The following is a 22,352-nucleotide window of genomic DNA, read 5'->3' as shown; positions in this document are numbered from 1 at the left end:
CGAGGGTGGAGAAGGTGGGGGAGAGAAATTGGGGAGAGTAGGCGGGGAGAGATGCCGAGGGTGGAGAAGGCGGGGGTGAGAATGCGCAGGTGAAGGTGGGTGGAGAAGTTGAAGGTGGAGAAGGCAAGGGTGCAGAAGGCGTGTGAGAGAAGATGGGGAGAGAAGGGGGTAGAAGCTGGGGAGAGAAGACAAGGGGCGAGAAAGCGAGGGTGGAGAAGGTGAGGGTGGAGAAGGCAGGGAGGGAAGGCGGGGAGAGAAGGCGGGGAGTAGGTGGCGGGTGGAGAGAGTGGGAGAGAAGATGAGGGTGGAGAATGCGGGGAGAAGATGAGGGTGGTGAAGGCGAGGGGATGAAGGCAGGGGACAGAGAAGGCGATGGGTGTAAAGGCAGAGCACAGTGAAGGCAAGTGGGTCGGTTAAGGCGAGAGGGCAATGAGAGTGAGGGGGTGAAGGCAAGGGTGGTGAAGGTGCGGGAGGGTGAATACGAGGGGAGAGATGGCAGGGGAGAGAAGGTGAGTGGAGAGATGTCGAGTGGGTGTGAAGGCGAGGAGTTAAACGCGAGTGGTGGTGAAGGTGAGGGGGAACCAAGACGAGGGAGATTGAAGGCGAGTGGGGTGAAGGTGAGGGGGTGGAGGTGAGGGGCGGAGGGTGTGCGGTTGTGAAGTCAAGGTGGGTTGAAGGCGAGGGTGTGAAGGTGAGGGGTGTGATGGCGAGCGGAGCGAAGGTGAGGGTGGAGAAGGCAGGGTGAGAATGCAGGGATGAAGGTGGGGGGGAGATGGCAGGGGCAGAAGGCGGGGAGAGAAGCTAAGTGGGGTGAAGGCGAGCGTGGAGAAGGCTGGGGAGAGAAGGCGGTGTGAGAAGGTGAGGGTGGAGAATGTGGGGGGAGAAGGCGGGGTGTGAAGACGGGGAGAAGGCAGGGAAGGAAGGCGAGTGGGGTAAAGGCATGGAGGGAGAAGGCGAGGGGCATGAAGGCAGGGAAGAGAGAAGGCGATAGGTGAAGGAGGGGGAGGGTGAAGGTGAGGGTGTGTGTGAAGCTGAGAGGATGGTGAGGGGGAGTGGGGTGAAAGCGCAGTTGGTGAAGTTGGGGGCCGGTGAAAGCAAGTGGGAGAGAAGGCAGGGGAGAGAAGGCGGGGGAGTAGGTGGGGGGAGAAGGTGAGTGTGGAGAAGGCGGGGAGAAGACGAGGGTGCAGAAGACGAGGGTGGTAAAGGCGAAGGGAGAGTAGGCGAGGGGGAGAAGGCGGGGAGAACATGAGGGTGGTGAAGGCTAGGGGGATGAAGGCAGGGGAGAGAGATGGCGATGGGTGTGCTGACACAGTACGGTGAAGGCAATGGGATGGTTTAAGGCGAGAGTGTGGTTAAAGTGAGAGGGGTGAAGGCGTGGGTGGTGAAGTCGGGGGAGGGTGAATACGAGGGGATAGAAGGCAGGCTAGAGAAGGTGAGGGAAGAGAAGGTGAGGATGTGTGAATGCGAGGAGTTAAAGGCGAGGGGTGGTGAAAGTGAGCGGGAGCCAAGGCGAGGGAGGGTGAAAGCGAGAGGGGTGAAGGTGAGGGGGTGAAGGTGATGGGGTGAGGGTGAGGGGGTGTGAAGTCAAGTTGGGTTTAAGGCGAGAAGGTGAAGGTGAGGGGAATGATGGCGAGGTGAGCGAAGGCGAGGAAGGAGAAGGCAGGGTGAGAATGCGGGGATGAAGGTGGGCAGAGATGGCGGGGCAGAAGGTGGGGAGAAAAGGTGAGTGTAGTGAAGGCAAGGGAGCGAGAAGACGAGAGGGATTAAGGCGAGGGTGGAGAAGGCAGTGGAGAGAAGACGGGGAGAGAAGGTGGGGAGAAGGCGGGGAGAAGGCGAGGGTGGAGAAGGCAGAGTGAGAATGCGGGGATGAAGATGGGGAGGGCTGGCGGGACAGAGGGCGGGGAGAGAAGGTGAGTGGAGTGAAGGCAAGGGAGCGAGAAGGCGAGGGGGATTAACGCAAGGGTGGAGAGACAGGGGAGAGAAGGCGGGGAGAGAAGGTGAGGGTGGAGAATGTGGGGGAGAAGGCGGGGAGGGAAGGCGAGTGGGGTGAAGGCAAGGGAGGGAGAAGGTGAGGGACATGAAGGCAGGGGAGAGAGAAGGCGATGGGGTGAAGGAAGGGGAGGGTGGAGGCGAGGGTTTGGGTGAGGGCGGGGGGGTGAAGGCGGGGGCGGATGAAAGCAAGTGGGAGAGAAGGCAGGGGAGAGAAGGCGGGGGTGGAGAAGATGGGGACAGAAGGTGGGGAGAGAAGGCAAGGATGGAGAAGGCGGGGAGAGAAGGCGGGGAGAGAAGGTGAGGGTGGAAAAGGCAGGGGAGAGAAGGTGGGGTGGTGAAGGCGGCAAGAAGGCGGGGAGAGAAGGCGTGAGTGAAGAAGGCAGAAGGTGGGGAGAGAAGATGAGGGGGAGAGAACGTGGGGAGAAGGCGAGGGAGAAAGCGAGTGCGGTGAAGGCGAGGGTGGAGAAGGCGGCATTTGAAGGGTTGGAAGGGGTTTGAAGGGTTTGAGGAAGGGGAAGGCGAGGGGAATGATGGCGAGGGGAGCGAAAGCGTGGGTGGAGATGGCGGGGAGAGATGGCGAGGGTGGAGAAGGTGGGGAGAGAAATTGGGTAGAGTAGGCGGGGAGAGATGGCGAGGGTGGAGAAGGCGGGGGAGAGAAGGCGAGGGTGGAGAAGGTGGGGGAGAGAAATTGGGGAGAGTAGGCGGGGAGAGATGGCGAGAGTGGAGAAGGCGAGGGAGAGAAGGCAATGGTGGAGAAGGTGGGGGAGAGAAATTGGGGAGAGTAGGCGGGGAGAGATGGCGAAGGTGGAGAAGGTGGGGAGAGAAATTGGGGAGAGTAGGCGGGGAGAGATGGCGAGGGTGGAGAAGGTGGGGGAGGGAAATTGGGGAGAGTAGGCGGGGAGAGATGGCGAGGGTGGAGAAGGTGGGGGAGAGAAATTGGGGAGAGTAGGCGGGGAGCGATGGCGAGGGTGGAGGAGGCGGGGGTGAGAAATTGGGGAGAGTAGGCGGGGATAGATGGCAAGAGTGGAGAAGGCGGGGGTGAGAATGCGCGGGTGATGGTGGGTGGAGAAGTTGAAGGTGGAGAAGGCAAGGGTGCAGAAGGCGTGTGAGAGAAGGTGGGGAGAGAAGGGGGGAGAAGCTGGGGAGAGAGGACAAGGGGCGAGAAGGCGAGGATGGAGAAGGTGAGGCTGGAGAAGGCGGGGAGAGAAGGCAAGAAGAGTAGGCGGGGAGTAGGTGGCGGGTGGAGAGAGTGGGAGAGAAGGCGAGGGTGGAGAATGCACGGAGAGAAGGCGGGGAGAGAAGGTGGGGGAAAAGATGGGGGAGAAGGTGAGTGGGGTGAAGGTAGGGGAGAGAGAAGGAGACGGGGTGTGTGAAGGCGAGAGGATGGTGAGGGCGTGAAGGAGTGAAGGCGAGTGTGGTGAAGGTGTGGGAGGTTGAAGACGAGGGGGAGATGAGGCAGGGGAGAGACGGCGGGCGAGAGAAGGTGAAGGGAGAGAGCCGACGGGAGAGAAGGTTGGGTAGAAGGTGAGGGGCGAGAAGGAAAGGGGAGATGGTGAGGTGGTGAAGGCGAGGTGGTTGAAGGCGAGGCGGGGGAATGAGAGGGGATTTGAAGGCAAGGGAGCGTGAAGGCGATGGGGGAGAAGGCCAGGGGGTTGAAGGCGTGGGGGATTAAGGCGAAGGTGGGTGTAGGCGATGGGGGTTGATGGCGAGTGGGTGCATAGGCAAGGGGGTGTGAAGGCGAGGAGGTGAAGGCGAGGGGTGTGAAAGTGAGGGAGGGTGAAAGCGAGTGGATTTAAGGTGAGGGCATAAAGGCGAGGGGGTGAGGGTAAGAAGAGTGAAGGCAAGATGGATTAAAAGGTAGGGGGTGTAGGCGATGGGAGTGATGGCGAGGGGAGCGAAGGTGAGGGTGGAGAAGGTGGTGGAGAGGAGGCGTGAGTAGGTAAGCGTGGAAAAGGCGGGGGAGAAGGCGAGGGTGGAGGATGCGAGGCAGAAGGCAAGGGTAGAGACGGTGGGCAGAGAAGGCATGGAAAACGTGGGGGAGAAGGCGAGGTTGGAGCAGGCGGAGGAGAAGTCGGGGAGAGAAGCTGAGGGGGAGAACATGGGGGAGAAGTCGAGGAAGGGGAAAGCGAGGATGGAGAAGGCAAGGGTGGAGGATTCGCGGTAGAGAAGGCGAGGGACAGAAGGCGAGGGGGGAGATGTGGGGTAGAAGGTGGTAGAGAAGGCGAGGGGAGAGTAGGCGGGGAGATGGCGAGGGTGGGGAGTGTGGAGGGGAGAAGGCGAGGGTAGAGAAGGTTGGGGAGAAGGCAAGGCGAGAGAAGGCAAGGGGAGAATGCAAGGGGGCTGAAGGCAAGGGATTGAAGGTGAGGCAGGTGAATGCGAAGGGATTTGAAGGCGAGGGAGTGAACGCAAGAGGTGTGAAGGCGAGAGGGATAGGCAAGGCAACGTGAAGGCGATGGAGCTGAAGGCGAGGGGGATTAAGGCAAGAGTGGGTGAAGGCAAGGTGGTGAAGGTGAGGGGGTGAATTCAAGGGGAGTGATGTGTGGGGGGTTGAGGGTGAGTGGGTGTGAAGGCAACGGGGTATGAAGGCGAGGGAGGATGAAGGCGAGCTGGTTGATCGTGAGGGGGTGAAGGCGAGGGTTGAGGGTGAGAGGGTGTGAAGGTAACGCGGGATTACAGGGGAGGGCGTGAAGGCAGGGGAATGATGGCGAGGGGAGCGTAGGTGAGGGTGGAAAAGGCAGAGGAGAGAAGGTGGGTGAAAAGGCAAGGGCGGAGAAGGCGGGGATGGTAATGCGGGGGAGAAGGCGGGGGAGAAAGCGGGGGAGAAGGCTGGGAGAGAAGACAGAGAGAGAGAAGGCGAGGAGAAGGTGTGTGGAGAAGGCAAGGGTGGAGAAGACGGGGAGAGGAGGCGGGGCGAAAAGGCAAGGGTGGAGAAGGCGGGGGTGGTAATGTGGAGAGAAGGCAGAGGAGAAGGCAAGGGTGGAGAAGGCAGGGGAGAGAAGCCGGGGAGAGAAGGCAGGGGAGAGAAGGCGGGGAGAAGGTGGGGGAGAAAGCGATGGTGGAGAAGGCGGGGAGAGGAGGCGGGAGATAAGACGTGGGTAGAGAAGGCGGGGAGAAGGTGGTAGGATAAGGCGAGGGTGGAGAAGGCGGTGGAGAAGTTGGGGAGAGAAGACGAGGTGGGAGAAGGTTGGGGAGAAGGCGAGGGCTGAGAAAGCGATGGCGGAGAAGGCGAGGGTGGAGAAGGCGAGGGTGGAGAAGGCGAGGGTGGAGAAGACGGGGGAGAATGCGGGGAGAGAAGACGAGGGTGGTGAAGACGATGGTGGAGAACGCGAGCGGAGAGAAGGCGAAGATGGAGAAGGTGGGGGGAGAGAAGGCGAAGGTGGAGAAGGTGGGGGAGAAGGCTGGGAGAGAAGGTGAGAGGGAGAAGGTGGGGGAGAAGGCGAGGGGAGAGTAGTTGATGTTGGAGAAGGCGAGGGGAGAGAAGGCGAAGGTGGAGAAGGTGGTGGAGAAGGCGAGGGTGGAGAAGGCGAGGGTGGAGAAGGCGAAGGTGGAGAAGGCGAGGGGAGAGTAGGCGAAGGTGGAGAACGTGGGGGAGAAAGCGAGGGTGGAGAATGCGGTGGAGAAGTCGGCGAGAGAAGACGAGGTGGGAGAAGGCAGGGGAGAAGGCGAGGGCAGCGAAAGCGATGGCGGAGAAGGCGAGGGTGGAGAAGGCAGGGGAGAAGGCGAGGGGTCAGGTGGCGAGGGCGAAGGCGAGGGTGGAGAAGGCGACGGGAGAGAAGGCGAAGGTGGAGAAGGCAGGGGAGAAGGCGATGGGTCAGATGGCGAGGGCGAAGGCGAGGGTGGAGAACGAGAGGAAGGAGAAAGCGAGGGTGGAAAAAGCGAGGGGAGAGAAAGCGAGGGAAGAGAAGGCGAGAGAAGAGAAGACTTTGTGGAGAAGATGGAGTGAGAGAAGGCAAGGGAAGAGAAGGCGAGGGGGAGAGAAGGTGAGGTGGAGAGACGGCAAGGGGAGCGAAGGTGGGGGTAGAGAAGGTGCGGATGGAGTTTGCAGGGGGAGAAGGCGATTGGGGACAATGAGGGGGAGAGAAGGCGAGTGAGGCGAATGCGGCGGAGAGAAGGTGGGGGTGAAGGCATGTGGTAAAAGGTGGGGGTGAAGGCGAGGGAGAGAAGGTGGGGAGAGATGGCGGGAGGGAGAAGGTGGGGAGAGAAGGCAGGGAGAGAAGATGAGGGTGGAGAAAGCAGGGGAGAAGGAGGGGACAGAAGGTGGGGGAGAAGGCGGGGAGAGAAGGCGAGTGGGGTGAAGGCATGGGATAGAGAAGGCAATGCGGGTGAAGGTGGGGTAAGGTGAAGGTGCGAGGGCGGGGTGAAGGCGAGGGTGTGAAGGCAAGGGTGGTGAAGGCATGGGGGAGCGAAGGCGGGGAGAGAAGGCGGGTGAGAGAATGCGAGGGGAGAGAAGGCGATGGCAGAGAAGGTTAGGGGAGAATACGAGGGGAGAGAAGGCGAGTAGGGGTGAAGGCGAGGGATTGAAGGCGAGGCGGGTGAATGTGAGGCAATTTGAAGGCGAGAGGAAAAAAGGCGCGGGAGAGAAGGTGGGCAGAGGGTGAGATTGCGGGGGTGAAGGTGGGGGTGAAGGCGAGGGTGGAGAAGGTTGGGGAAAAGGCAAGGGGAGAGAAGACAAGAGGGGCAAGGCGAGGGGTGGTGAAGGCGAGGAGGGATGAAGGTGAGGATGGGTGAATGTAAGGGGGGAAGGCGAGGGGTGTGAAGTAAATGGGTGTGTAGGAGAGGGGTTTTTAAGGCGAGGGGGTGCTGGTGAGCGGGGGTGAAGGCGAACGGTGGGAAGAAAAGGGAGTTGAAGGCGAGATGGGTTGAAGGCATGTGGGGGTGAAGACGAGGGGGGTTGTAGGCAAGGGGGGCTGAATGTGAGGAGATGAAGGCAATGGTGTGAAGTCATGGGGGTGTGAAGTCGAGGGGGGTGAAGGCTAGGGGTGTGAAGGCGACGGGGTGTGAAGGCGTGGGGGTGAAGGGCAGGGAGGGTGAAGGCGAGGGGAGTGAAGGCGAACGGGGTGAAGGTGAGGGGGAGTGAAGTTGAGGGGGGCAGAAGGCGAGGGGTGTGAAGGCGATGGGGAGAAGGCGAGGGAGAGTGAAGGCGAGGGGAGTGAAGGCAATGGGGAGAAGGCGAGGGAGGGTGAAGGCAAGGGGAGTGAAGGTTAGGGTTTGAAGGTGAGGGGGAGTGAAGGCAAAGGGTGAAGGGGAGGGAGGGTGAAGGTGAGGGGAGTGAAGGCGAGGGGGAAGGTGAGGGGCTGTGAAAGTCAGGGGGTGAAGGCGATGGGGTAAATGTGAGGGGTTGTGACGGCGAGGGGGTGAAGGTGACGGGTGTGAAGCTGAGGTGCTGTGAAGGTGACAGTGGAGAATGTGAGAGGAGAATGCGGGGATGAAAGTGAGGAGGGAGAAGACTGGGGGAGAGACGACGAGGACAAAAAGCGCGGATGGAGAATGCGGGGGAAGAAGTTAGGGAGAGAAGGCGGGGAGAGAAGGCGACAGTGGAGAACGTCGGGGAGAGAATGCGAGGTGGAGAAGATGGGGCAGAGAAGACAAGGACAGAAAGCGAGGGTGAAGAATGCGCGGGGAGAAGTGGGGAGAAAAGGCAGGGAGAGAAGACTCGGGGGAGCAGGCGTGGGAGAACGAAAGGGAGTAAGTGGGGAGAGAAGGCGAGAGTGGAGAAGGCAGAGGAGAGAAGGTGGGGAGAGAAGGAAGGGGAGAAGAGGGGAGAGAAGGCGGGGGAGAACACGAGGGTGGAGAATGCGGGGGAGAGAAACGGGGAGACAAGGCGGGGAAGAAGGCGAGGGAGAGTAGACGAGAGAGAGAAGGCGGAGGGGAGAAGGCAACTGAGAGAACGTGAGGCGGGAAGGCAGGGTGAAAGCGAGGGAGAGAAGGCGAGGGTGGAGAATGTTGGGGAGAAGGAGAGGTGAGAAGCAGGGGAGAGATGGTGCAGGAGAAGGTGGTGAGAGAAGGTGAGAGAAGAGTAGGTGAGGTGGCAGATGACGGGGAGAGAAGGAGCGGGCGAGAAGGTGCGGGAGAAGGCGAGGGGTAGAAGGTGAGGGGAGAGAAGACCAGGGGGATAGAAGGCAAGGGTGGAGAGGGCGGGGAGAAGGCGAGGGAAGAGAATGTGTTAGTCAGAAGGCAGGGTGTGAAGGCGATGAGCGTAGAAGGCTGGAGCGAATTCGAAGTCAGGTTTGCAGATGGGAAAGCAAGCAAGAAAGATCTGTTTTCGTCCGTGTAAAAGGCTGCTCTTGGAGAACAAGGTAGTTTTGGCCAAGATTCAAACTGGCGACCGTTCTTGTATAAGTCCAGCGCGATAACCACTACACTTCAGAAACAAGCTTGGACCAGTGCTGCTGCAGCTGAGTGGCGTCCAGCACTGAAATTTGCAGCCATTCTGAACTTCACCTTTCTGCTTCCAATTGCGCATTGTTGTCCAGCGTAATTGATATCTCGAAAAAGTAAAAAAAAAGGAACGTGAAGTTCGCCGAGCTGGAAGATTTTGTTGAAAACGTTTCGTCCCCGGTCTAGGTGACATCCTCACTGCTTGGGAGACTCCTGTGAAGCGCTTCTGTGGTGTTTCCTACGGCATTTATAGTGGCCTGTCCTTGCCGTTTCCGGTTGTCACCAGAGAGGAAGAAAAGGACTACCAACTCCCATTCCTAGACGTGATGGTACAGAGAACACCAAACGGAGAATTCACCACAAAGGTATACAGGAAAGCCACACACACAGACCAAGTCCTGAATTATGAGAGCAACCACCCCAAAATACACAAACGAAGTTGCATCAAGACACTATTCAAAAGGGCCACAACACACTGCAGCACACCAGAACAGCAAAAAGAGGAAGACGAACACCTATGCAAGGTATTCGCCAAAAACGGATATCCTCGCAATTTTATCAACAGATGCCTAAGGGATTGACCACGGAACGAGGATATGCCACAACCCAAAGGACTAGCCACACTACCATACATCAAGAGCATTTCCGAACCGACAGCCAGACTACTGCGATCACTGGGACTCATAACAGCACACAAACCAACAGCCACACTCAGACAACAGCTCACGAGAACTAAGGATCCGATACCCAACATGAGCAAACTAATGTAGTATACAAAATCCCATGCAAGGACTGCACAAAACACTATATAGGACAAACAGGAAGACAGCTAGCGATCCGCAACCATGAACACCAACTCGCCACGAAACGACACGAACAGCTATCCTCAGTAGCCACACACGCAGACGACAAGCAACATGAATTCGACTGGGACAACACTACTGTTATAGGGCAAGCCAAACAAAGAACAGCCAGGGAATTCCTAGAAGCATGGCACTCATCCACAAACTCCATCAACAAACACATCGACTTGGACCCAGTATACCGGCCACTACAGCGGACAGCTGAAACTGACAACCGGAAGCGACAAGGACAGGCCACGATAAATGCCGGAGGAAACACCACAGAAGCGCTTCACAGGAGGCTCCCAAGCACTGCGGATGTCACCGAGACAGGGGACGAAACGTTTGCAACAAAAACTCCCAGCTCGGCGAACAGAACCACAACAACGAGCACCCGAGCTACAAATCTACACACAAACTTTGAATAGGAACGTGGAATTGATGACAAAATATAGACAAGGATGTTTGGGCCACAGGGCAAGGTGGAATAGACTGGGGCAATATTCCCTGCAGCTTCACGGCTGCGACATGATCTTATGGAAGGGTTAAAACAGAGTATTTACTTGTTTTACTCAAGTTGGGGCGAGTTGAAAACTCGAGAGCATAGGTTTATGGTGAGTGGGCTGAAATTGACAAAGGACCTGAGGCACCATTTCCCACACAGAAGGTTGTGCGTGCATGGAATGAGCTACCGGAGGGAGTGGAGTAGGCTAGTACACTCAGTAAATTGCAAAGGTAACTGGATGAGTGTCTGGATTGGAAGGGTTTAGAGAGATCGGGGCAAAATGTTTGAAATGGGATTTTGTTTCATAATGGCTTTGTGGTGAGCATGGATGAGATACACTGAAGTATCTGTTTCCACGTGGTGTACCCCAATAACGTTGTGTTGCTTACACCGGCTTTAAAGGATTACTTTTTAGCGGAGCTTGCCGTCGCAGTCTGTGGCACAATCATTTAGTCTTTTCGACTGCTCACGGGAAAGGTAGTATTGTGAAACACTGCAGAAACGAACGACTTCCTTACTTTTGACCCGACTGACTACACTCCGTGAAATATTCCCAGATTCTCAGTTGAGGATTTTCCTGCTGGAGGTTAACACAGACACCCTGTTAACTCGGATTGTATTGAGCGAATCACAAAACAGAACACAATTAACACGAAACACGAACGAAACTGGCAAACCAAATGCATTTTCAGACACAGCGAAGCATGAATGCTAAATGTGAGACAATCCGAGGGCATGAGCTATAAAATAATCACACAACTAACAACAGGCAATTCCAAACTATTCTTTCAAACATACTGCATTCTTAGTATACCACCACTTCCCAGACAATGCTGAAAAGAGAGAAAGAAAGGACGGAATAAGAATGGGCCATAAAAAGTGAATTTCACCAATCACAGTCTCGATTAGATTACCTTTCCCTTCCGATGTCTCCAGGACGGAAATGAAGGAAATGAGAGAAATTCAAAAACATATCACATCGAAATTCATTGGAACGATTTTCCCATTTGCCGGCAAACCAAATAACGACGAGTCGAGTCACGGTAGGACTTTGTTTCACAACAGTGATGAAAGAACAGTCTCCATTCTGTTCCAGTAAAAACTCAACTTGTCTGGAACAGCAGAGCTGTTTTCAATTTTCTGCGCGGGTGGCGAAAATGACCATGATAGCAGAGACACTTGGAAATATGTGGCACTTGCGCACACCACAGTTAATTGCCGGGAAGCAAAACCATTTTGCTTTTGTTTTCAACATCGATACAACAGGGACCGAAACAGCATTTTAACAAGCTGCAGCGTCGGAGTTGATCAATACAAATGGCAGTGGTGGGATTCGAACCCACGACACTTTCGAGACGGCAATCTGGATCCAGCGCCTTCGACCGCTCGGCCACACGACCTGCTGGCTGGTCGCACCCATTTACTTGCATTTTCTATTGTGCTCCTGCATAACAACAGATGCAAAGTCACATGAAAAATATTCCATGATCCCTCTCCGACTCGCACAGCTGCTGGGATGTGCCCGGCTGCAATGTCATTTTCTCAAAAGATAATGACAGCCCATCAATCCAGACAAAAATCAATGGTAAGCTGTGTCTATCTTCTCAGACTCTTTTCAGCTACAAATGCATCTGTGAGTGCGTGAGAATATATGTTCGCTTGTGCTTTGGTAAAGTAAACATGAGCTGCTTGACGTTACTGCAATTTCGATTCTTGCTTTGCTAAATGATTTCACACATTGCTCGAAACAGGACGACTTTCACGTTTACACCGAACACGAAGCACACCGGACTACAGAGAAAATGCACAAAGCTGATCAGGCCGTGTTCCACATTATACCGTGCAGCATAGTTTCAGTCACTGTGTCTGTTTTGCAGAATAAGAGTCCCAAAGAATGTTCTCCACCCTAAAACCGGAGGTAGCATTACATTCCGAGAACGACAGATCACACTGTGAGGATGCTCTGACCTCGGAGCCAGTTCGAGATGCCACTTTCCTTGCCTTTTACCTGAATTGTGCAATTTGCTGCAGAGATGTTCACTCCTGGACATGAGGCACATGGATACCAACTGAGTTGGAAACCTGAGTGGGAATCGACGAGAAGAGACTCAATAAATTTTGCTAAATTCCATGGTGCTTATTAGAAATGCAGTTTCTGTTCACCTCAATCTAAAAGGCAGTTTCTGAACATAGTAACAGAAGTCAACTGTCCTTGAGTGCTTTTTGTTCTCGATGTGAAGAGCTCTCATGTCTGAGTCACCTTTACGTCTCTTGCAGCTGAGTGAATCACAAAGAAGGAGTTTCACCAGAGCTGCAACTGCCTCACTCGCCCTCCTCGTTTACATTTTCCTGCTCGTCAGTGATTTAAAGAAAACCAAATGGATGCGATGTCATTCTGTAGCCTCTCTGTCGATTCCTACGTTTCAGTTCCAACATGACTTAGATCTCGGGGCGCACTTTAATACTAGCGACGCTATGAAAGCACAAGTCCAAAGGTTCATCTGAGAGTGTAATTTCTTTCGTTGCTGTTGCTGATTGAATGAGCCATTAACGAGCGAACTTCCCCAAAACATGATTCAGGATCTCTGGTGCCAATTCTCGCACATTGAATAACGACAGACAGCTTCGAAATTAGATCTTTCAAAGACGACCTTGGGGTACATTGGACAGACAGACTAGTTCAGGAATCCGTGGTGGGCTGTGATAACAGCGCATCAGCTTCTTCTCTGTCTTTGAACCGGGCCGCCTGCGCAAGAAATGCAAATGCGGTACTGCTTTTCGTGGAAGGTTCAGAAGGCGGTAACTACACTCTCAAACAGAATGGCATATGATCAGAACCAGTTTGGAGAAAAACTTTACAATGCTTTGCACAGTAATTAAATGGAATGGCATTACATTTCACTCCGAGAGCAGATTTACTCAAGCGAATTCGAAAGCAAGTTTGCAGATGGGAAAGCAAGCAAGACAGCTCCGTTCTTGTCCATGTAAAATACTGCAGTTGAAGAACAAAGCATTTTCTGCCCAGTTTCGAACTGGGGACTTTTCGCGCACAAGGCGGACGCGATGACCACCACACTACAGAAACAAGCCTCAGTCGGCCCTGCTGCGGCTCAGTGGCATACAGCACTGAAAGTTGAAGCAATTCAAACTTTCACCTTTCTGTTTCCAATAGCTCGTTGTTTAATGGGACGTGTTTAATTTTGGCTATCTGGTGAGCAAGGAGGAGAGACACCGAAGTATCTGTTTCCACGCGGTGTACCCCAATAACGTTGTGTTGCTTACACCGGCTTTAAAGGATTACTTTTTAGCAGAGCTTGCCGTCGCAGTCTGTGGCACAATCATTTAGTCTGTTCGACTGCTCACGGGAAAGGTCGTATTGTGAAACACTGCAGAAACGAACGACTTCCTTACTTTTGCTCCGACTGACCAGACTCAGTGAAATTTTCCCAGATTCTCAGTTGAGGATTTTTGCAGCTGTAAGTTACCTCAGAGACCCTGTTAATTCGTAATGTATTGAGCGAATCGCAGAACAGGAAGCATTTAACGCGGAACACAAACAAAACTGGCAAACCAAATGCATTTTCAGACACAGCGAGCATGAATGCTAAATGTGAGACAGTCCGGGGGCATGAGCCATAAAGGAATTTTCTTGCACTTCCAATTGTGCTCCTGCATAACAACACATGCAAAGTCACGTGAAAAGGGTTCCATGTCCCCTCTCCGACTCGCACAGCTGCTGGGATGTGCCCGTCTACAATATCAATTTCGCAGCAGATAATGATAGCCCATCAATCCAGACAAAAATCAATGGTATGCTGAGTCTATCTTCTCAGACTCTTTTCAGCTACAAATGTATCTGTGAGTGCGTGAGAACATATGATCGGTTATGATATTGGTCAAATTACCATGAGCTGCTTGACATTACTGCAATTTCGATTCTTGCTTTGCTAAATGATTTCACCCATTGCTCGAAACAGGACACCTTTCACGTTTACACCGAACACGAAACACACCGGACTACAGGGAAAATGCACAAAGCTGAGCAGGCCGTGTTCCACATCATACCGTGCAGCATAGTTACAGTCACTGTGTCTGTTTTGCAAAATAAGAGTCCCAAAGAATGTTCTCCACCCTAAAACCGGAGGTAGCATTACATTCCGAGAACGACAGAACACATTGTGAGGATGCTCTGACCTCGGAGTCAGTTCGAGATGCCACTTTCCTTGCCTTTTACCTTAACCGTGCAATTTGCTGCAGAGATGTTAATTCCTGGACATGAGCCACATGGATACCAACTGTGTAGGAAACCTGTGTGGGATTCGAGGAGAAGCGACTCAATAAATTTTGCTAAATTCCATGGTGCTTATTAGAAATGCAGTTTCTGTTCACGTCAATCTAATAGGCAGTTTCTGAACATAGTAACAGAAGTCAAAAGATAATTGCCTCACCCCACCCCCACTCCGGAAGAGGTGCTAACTGCCCTTGAGTGATTTTCGTTCTCGATGTGAAGAGTTCTCACGCCTGAGTCACCTTCACGTCTCTGGTTGCTGAGTGAATCACAAAGAAGGAATTTCACCAGAGCTGCAACTGCCTCACTTCCCCACTCGCCCTCCCCGTGTACATTTTCCTGCTCGTCAGTGATTTAAAGAAAACCAAATGGATGCGATGTCATTCTGTAGCCTCTCTGTCGATTCCTCCGTTTCAGTTCCGACGTGGCTTAGATCTCGGGGCGCACTTAATACTAGCGACGCTATGAAAGCACAGGTCCAGAGGTTCCTCTGAGTGTGTAATTTCTTTCGTTGCTGTTGCTGATTGAATGAGCCACTAACGTGCGAACTGCTCCAAAACATGCTTCAGGACCTCTGGTGCCAACTCTCGCACGTTGAAAAGCGACAGACAGCTTCCAAATGAGTTCTTTCAGAGACGGCTTTGGGGTACATTTGACAGACAGACTAGTTCAGGAATCCGTGGTGCGCTGTGACACCAGCGCATCAGCTTCTTCCTTGTCTTTGAACCGGGCCGCCTGCGCAAGGAATGCAAATGCGGTACTGCTCTTCGTGAAAGGATCAGAAGGCGGTAACTACACTCTCAAACGGAATGGCATATGAACAGAACCAGGTTGGAGAAAAACTTTACAATGCTTTGCACAGTAATTAAATGGAGTTGCATTGCATTTCACTACGAGAGCACATTTGTTCAAGCAAATTCGAAGGCAGGTTTGCAGATGGGAAAGCAAGCAAGAAAACTCCGTTCTTGACCATGTAAAAGGCCGCAGTTGAAGAACAAAGCAGTTTCTGCGCACTTTCGAAATGGGCACCTTTCGCATGTAAGGCGAGCGTGATGACCACTACACTACAGAAACTAGCCTCAGCCAGCCGTGCTGCAGCTCAGTGGCATCCAGCACTGACAGTTGAAGCCATTCTACCTTTCACCTTTCTGTTTCCAATAGCTCGTTGTTTCATGGGACTTGTTTAATTTTGGCTATGTGGTGAGCATGGACGAGATACACCGAAGTATCTGTTTCCACGCGGTGTACCCCAATAACGTTGTGTTGCTTACATCGGCTTTAAAGGATTACTTTTTAGCGGAACTTGCCGTCGCAGTCTGTGGCACAATCATTTAGTCTGTTCGACTGCTCACGGGAAAGGTCGTATTGTGAAACACTGCAGAAACGAACGACTTCCTTACTTTTGCTCCGACTGACCATACTCAGTGAAATTTTCCCAGATTCTCAGTTGAGGACTTTTGCAGCTGTAAGTTACCTCAGAAACCCTGTTAATTCGTAATGTATTGAGCGAATCGCAAAACAGGAAGCATTTAACGCGGAACACAAACAAAACTGGCAAACCAAATGCATTTTCAGACACAGCGAGCATGAATGCTAAATGTGAGACAATCCGGGGGCATGAGCCATAAAGGAATCTCACAACTAACAACAGGGCAATTCCAAACTTCTCTTTCAAACATACTGGAGACTGAGTGCACCACCACTTCCGAGACAATGCTGAAAAGAGAGAAAGAAAGAACATAACAAGAGTGGTCCATAAAAAGTGAATTCACCAATCACAGTCTCGATTAGATTACCTTTCCCTTCCGATGTCTCCAGGACGGAGATGAAGTAAATGGGAGAAATTCAATAACAAATGACATCGAAATTCATTGGAACGATTTTCTCATTGGCCCGAAAACCAAATAACGACGAGTCGAGTCACCGTATGACTTTGTTTCACAACAGCGATGAAATAACAGTCTCCATTCGGTTCCAGTAAAAATTCAACTTGCGTGGAACGTAAAGCAACAGCAGAGCTGCTTGCGATTTTCCGCGCGGGAGGCGAACACGATCATGACAGCACAGACACTTCGGAAAATTCGGCACTTTACCACACCACAGTTAATTCCACGGGAAGCAAACTCATTTTTCTTCTGTTTCAAACAGAAATGCAGCAGGGGTCGAAACCGCATTGGAACAAGCGGCGTCGTTGGAGTTGATCAGCAGAAATGGCAGCGGTGGGATTCGAACCCACGCCTCTGTCGAGACTGGAGCCTTAATCCAGCGCCTTAAACCGCTCGGCCACACTACCAGCCGCCCGCGGCCGCTCATTTTCTTGCACTTCCAATTGTGCTCCTGCATAACAACACATGCAAAGTCACGTGAAAAGGGTTCCATTTCCCCTCTCCGACTCGCACAGCTGCTGGGATGTGCCCGTCTACAATATCAATTTCGCAGCAGATAATGATAGCCCATCAATCCAGACAAAAATCAATGGTATGCTGAGTCTATCTTCTCAGACTCTTTTCAGCTACAAATGTATCTGTGAGTGCGTGAGAACATATGATCGGTTATGATATTGGTCAAATTACCATGAGCTGCTTGACATTACTGCAATTTCGATTCTTGCTTTGCTAAATGATTTCACCCATTGCTCGAAACAGGACACCTTTCACGTTTACACCGAACACGAAACACACCGGACTACAGGGAAAATGCACAAAGCTGAGCAGGCCGTGTTCCACATCATACTGTGCAGCATAGTTACAGTCACTGTGTCTGTTTTGCAAAATAAGAGTCCCAAAGAATGTTCTCCACCCTAAAACCGGAGGTAGCATTACATTCCGAGAACGACAGAACACATTGTGAGGATGCTCTGACCTCGGAGCCAGTTCGAGATGCCACTTTCCTTGCCTTTTACCTTAACCGTGCAATTTGCTGCAGAGATGTTAATTCCTGGACATGAGCCACATGGATACCAACTGAGTAGGAAACCTGTGTGGGATTCGAGGAGAAGCGACTCAATAAATTTTGCTAAACTCCACGGTGCTTATTAGAAATGCAGTCTCTGTTCACATCAATCTAAAAGGCACTTTCTGAACATCGTAACAGAAGTCATAAGGTAATTAGCTCACACACACCCCGCTCCGGAAGAGGTGCTAACTGCCCTTGAGTGCTTTTTTGTTCTCGATGTGAAGAGCTCTCACGCCTGAGTCACCTTCACGTCTCTGGTTGCTGAGTGAATCACAAAGAAGGAATTTCACCAGAGCTGCAACTGCCTCACTTCCCCACTCGCCCTCCCAGTTTACATTTTCCTGCTCGTCAGTGATTTAAAGAAAACCAAATGGATGCGATGTCATTCTGTAGCCTCTCTGTCGATTCCTCCGTTTCAGTTCCGACGTGGCTTAGATCTCGGGGCGCACTTAAAACTAGCGACGCTATGAAAGCACAGGTCCAGAGGTTCCTCTGAGAGTGTAATTTCTTTCGTTGCTGTTGCTGATTGAATGAGCCACTAACGTGCGAACTGCTCCAAAACATGGTTCAGGACCTCTGGTGCCAACTCTCGCACGTTGAATAACGACAGACAGCTTCCAAATGAGGTCTTTCAGAGACGGCTTTGGGGTACATTTGACAGACAGACTAGTTCAGGAATCCGTGGTGCGCTGTGACACCAGCGCATCAGCTTCTTCCTTGTCTTTGAACCGGGCCGCCTGCGCAAGGAATGCAAATGCGGTACTGCTCTTCGTGAAAGGATCAGAAGGCGGTAACTACACTCTCAAACGGAATGGCATATGAACAGAACCAGGTTGGAGAAAAACTTTACAATGCTTTGCACAGTAATTAAATGGAGTTGCATTGCATTTCACTACGAGAGCACATTTGTTCAAGCAAATTCGAAGGCAGGTTTGCAGATGGGAAAGCAAGCAAGAAAACTCCGTTCTTGACCATGTAAAAGGCCGCAGTTGAAGAACAAAGCAGTTTCTGCGCACTTTCGAAATGGGCACCTTTCGCATGTAAGGCGAGCGTGATGACCACTACACTACAGAAACTAGCCTCAGCCAGCCGTGCTGCAGCTCAGTGGCATCCAGCACTGACAGTTGAAGCCATTCTACCTTTCACCTTTCTGTTTCCAATAGCTCGTTGTTTCATGGGACTTGTTTAATTTTGGCTATGTGGTGAGCATGGACGAGATACACCGAAGTATCTGTTTCCACGCGGTGTACCCCAATAACGTTGTGTTGCTTACATCGGCTTTAAAGGATTACTTTTTAGCGGAACTTGCCGTCGCAGTCTGTGGCACAATCATTTAGTCTGTTCGACTGCTCACGGGAAAGGTCGTATTGTGAAACACTGCAGAAACGAACGACTTCCTTACTTTTGCTCCGACTGACCATACTCAGTGAAATTTTCCCAGATTCTCAGTTGAGGACTTTTGCAGCTGTCAGTTACCTCAGAAACCCTGTTAATTCGTAATGTATTGAGCGAATCGCAAAACAGGAAGCATTTAACGCGGAACACAAACAAAACTGGCAAACCAAATGCATTTTCAGACACAGCGAGCATGAATGCTAAATGTGAGACAATCCGGGGGCATGAGCCATAAAGGAATCTCACAACTAACAACAGGGCAATTCCAAACTTCTCTTTCAAACATACTGGAGACTGAGTGCACCACCACTTCCGAGACAATGCTGAAAAGAGAGAAAGAAAGAACATAACAAGAGTGGTCCATAAAAAGTGAATTCACCAATCACAGTCTCGATTAGATTACCTTTCCCTTCCGATGTCTCCAGGACGGAGATGAAGTAAATGGGAGAAATTCAATAACAAATGACATCGAAATTCATTGGAACGATTTTCTCATTGGCCCGAAAACCAAATAACGACGAGTCGAGTCACCGTATGACTTTGTTTCACAACAGCGATGAAATAACAGTCTCCATTCGGTTCCAGTAAAAATTCAACTTGCGTGGAACGTAAAGCAACAGCAGAGCTGCTTGCGATTTTCCGCGCGGGAGGCGAACACGATCATGACAGCACAGACACTTCGGAAAATTCGGCACTTTACCACACCACAGTTAATTCCACGGGAAGCAAACTCATTTTTCTTCTGTTTCAAACAGAAATGCAGCAGGGGTCGAAACCGCATTGGAACAAGCGGCGTCGTTGGAGTTGATCAGCAGAAATGGCAGCGGTGGGATTCGAACCCACGCCTCTGTCGAGACTGGAGCCTTAATCCAGCGCCTTAAACCGCTCGGCCACACTACCAGCCGCCCGCGGCCGCTCATTTTCTTGCACTTCCAATTGTGCTCCTGCATAACAACACATGCAAAGTCACGTGAAAAGGGTTCCATTTCCCCTCTCCGACTCGCACAGCTGCTGGGATGTGCCCGTCTACAATATCAATTTCGCAGCAGATAATGATAGCCCATCAATCCAGACAAAAATCAATGGTATGCTGAGTCTATCTTCTCAGACTCTTTTCAGCTACAAATGTATCTGTGAGTGCGTGAGAACATATGATCGGTTATGATATTGGTCAAATTACCATGAGCTGCTTGACATTACTGCAATTTCGATTCTTGCTTTGCTAAATGATTTCACCCATTGCTCGAAACAGGACACCTTTCACGTTTACACCGAACACGAAACACACCGGACTACAGGGAAAATGCACAAAGCTGAGCAGGCCGTGTTCCACATCATACTGTGCAGCATAGTTACAGTCACTGTGTCTGTTTTGCAAAATAAGAGTCCCAAAGAATGTTCTCCACCCTAAAACCGGAGGTAGCATTACATTCCGAGAACGACAGAACACATTGTGAGGATGCTCTGACCTCGGAGCCAGTTCGAGATGCCACTTTCCTTGCCTTTTACCTTAACCGTGCAATTTGCTGCAGAGATGTTAATTCCTGGACATGAGCCACATGGATACCAACTGAGTAGGAAACCTGTGTGGGATTCGAGGAGAAGCGACTCAATAAATTTTGCTAAACTCCACGGTGCTTATTAGAAATGCAGTCTCTGTTCACATCAATCTAAAAGGCACTTTCTGAACATCGTAACAGAAGTCATAAGGTAATTAGCTCACACACACCCCGCTCCGGAAGAGGTGCTAACTGCCCTTGAGTGCTTTTTTGTTCTCGATGTGAAGAGCTCTCACGCCTGAGTCACCTTCACGTCTCTGGTTGCTGAGTGAATCACAAAGAAGGAATTTCACCAGAGCTGCAACTGCCTCACTTCCCCACTCGCCCTCCCAGTTTACATTTTCCTGCTCGTCAGTGATTTAAAGAAAACCAAATGGATGCGATGTCATTCTGTAGCCTCTCTGTCGATTCCTCCGTTTCAGTTCCGACGTGGCTTAGATCTCGGGGCGCACTTAAAACTAGCGACGCTATGAAAGCACAGGTCCAGAGGTTCCTCTGAGAGTGTAATTTCTTTCGTTGCTGTTGCTGATTGAATGAGCCACTAACGTGCGAACTGCTCCAAAACATGGTTCAGGACCTCTGGTGCCAACTCTCGCACGTTGAATAACGACAGACAGCTTCCAAATGAGGTCTTTCAGAGACGGCTTTGGGGTACATTTGACAGACAGACTAGTTCAGGAATCCGTGGTGCGCTGTGACACCAGCGCATCAGCTTCTTCCTTGTCTTTGAACCGGGCCGCCTGCGCAAGGAATGCAAATGCGGTACTGCTCTTCGTGAAAGGATCAGAAGGCGGTAACTACACTCTCAAACGGAATGGCATATGAACAGAACCAGGTTGGAGAAAAACTTTACAATGCTTTGCACAGTAATTAAATGGAGTTGCATTGCATTTCACTACGAGAGCACATTTGTTCAAGCAAATTCGAAGGCAGGTTTGCAGATGGGAAAGCAAGCAAGAAAACTCCGTTCTTGACCATGTAAAAGGCCGCAGTTGAAGAACAAAGCAGTTTCTGCGCACTTTCGAAATGGGCACCTTTCGCATGTAAGGCGAGCGTGATGACCACTACACTACAGAAACTAGCCTCAGCCAGCCGTGCTGCAGCTCAGTGGCATCCAGCACTGACAGTTGAAGCCATTCTACCTTTCACCTTTCTGTTTCCAATAGCTCGTTGTTTCATGGGACTTGTTTAATTTTGGCTATGTGGTGAGCATGGACGAGATACACCGAAGTATCTGTTTCCACGCGGTGTACCCCAATAACGTTGTGTTGCTTACATCGGCTTTAAAGGATTACTTTTTAGCGGAACTTGCCGTCGCAGTCTGTGGCACAATCATTTAGTCTGTTCGACTGCTCACGGGAAAGGTCGTATTGTGAAACACTGCAGAAACGAACGACTTCCTTACTTTTGCTCCGACTGACCATACTCAGTGAAATTTTCCCAGATTCTCAGTTGAGGACTTTTGCAGCTGTCAGTTACCTCAGAAACCCTGTTAATTCGTAATGTATTGAGCGAATCGCAAAACAGGAAGCATTTAACGCGGAACACAAACAAAACTGGCAAACCAAATGCATTTTCAGACACAGCGAGCATGAATGCTAAATGTGAGACAATCCGGGGGCATGAGCCATAAAGGAATCTCACAACTAACAACAGGGCAATTCCAAACTTCTCTTTCAAACATACTGGAGACTGAGTGCACCACCACTTCCGAGACAATGCTGAAAAGAGAGAAAGAAAGAACATAACAAGAGTGGTCCATAAAAAGTGAATTCACCAATCACAGTCTCGATTAGATTACCTTTCCCTTCCGATGTCTCCAGGACGGAGATGAAGTAAATGGGAGAAATTCAATAACAAATGACATCGAAATTCATTGGAACGATTTTCTCATTGGCCCGAAAACCAAATAACGACGAGTCGAGTCACCGTATGACTTTGTTTCACAACAGCGATGAAATAACAGTCTCCATTCGGTTCCAGTAAAAATTCAACTTGCGTGGAACGTAAAGCAACAGCAGAGCTGCTTGCGATTTTCCGCGCGGGAGGCGAACACGATCATGACAGCACAGACACTTCGGAAAATTCGGCACTTTACCACACCACAGTTAATTCCACGGGAAGCAAACTCATTTTTCTTCTGTTTCAAACAGAAATGCAGCAGGGGTCGAAACCGCATTGGAACAAGCGGCGTCGTTGGAGTTGATCAGCAGAAATGGCAGCGGTGGGATTCGAACCCACGCCTCTGTCGAGACTGGAGCCTTAATCCAGCGCCTTAAACCGCTCGGCCACACTACCAGCCGCCCGCGGCCGCTCATTTTCTTGCACTTCCAATTGTGCTCCTGCATAACAACACATGCAAAGTCACGTGAAAAGGGTTCCATTTCCCCTCTCCGACTCGCACAGCTGCTGGGATGTGCCCGTCTACAATATCAATT

General features: G+C 51.5%; 3 non-coding genes across 3 annotated transcripts; all 3 read right to left on the bottom strand.

Annotated features, from left to right (window-relative positions):
- Positions 1 to 16,216: 16,216 nt before the first annotated feature.
- Positions 16,217 to 16,298, bottom strand: trnal-aag (transfer RNA leucine (anticodon AAG)). Its single transcript has one exon. It is a non-coding gene; the product is annotated as a tRNA-Leu (tRNA).
- A 2,875-nt stretch (positions 16,299 to 19,173) lies between these two features.
- Positions 19,174 to 19,255, bottom strand: trnal-aag (transfer RNA leucine (anticodon AAG)). Its single transcript has one exon. It is a non-coding gene; the product is annotated as a tRNA-Leu (tRNA).
- A 2,875-nt stretch (positions 19,256 to 22,130) lies between these two features.
- On the bottom strand, positions 22,131 to 22,212 carry trnal-aag (transfer RNA leucine (anticodon AAG)). The gene has a single exon. It is a non-coding gene; the product is annotated as a tRNA-Leu (tRNA).
- Between the last annotated feature and the right edge of the window lie 140 nt (positions 22,213 to 22,352).

This window comes from Chiloscyllium plagiosum, unplaced genomic scaffold (genome assembly GCF_037043375.1).
Source record: "Chiloscyllium plagiosum isolate Xiang-an unplaced genomic scaffold, Cpla_swu_hap1 HiC_scaffold_39, whole genome shotgun sequence".
Lineage (NCBI taxonomy): Eukaryota > Metazoa > Chordata > Chondrichthyes > Orectolobiformes > Hemiscylliidae > Chiloscyllium > Chiloscyllium plagiosum.
This window is presented reverse-complemented; position numbering and strand designations above follow the sequence as displayed.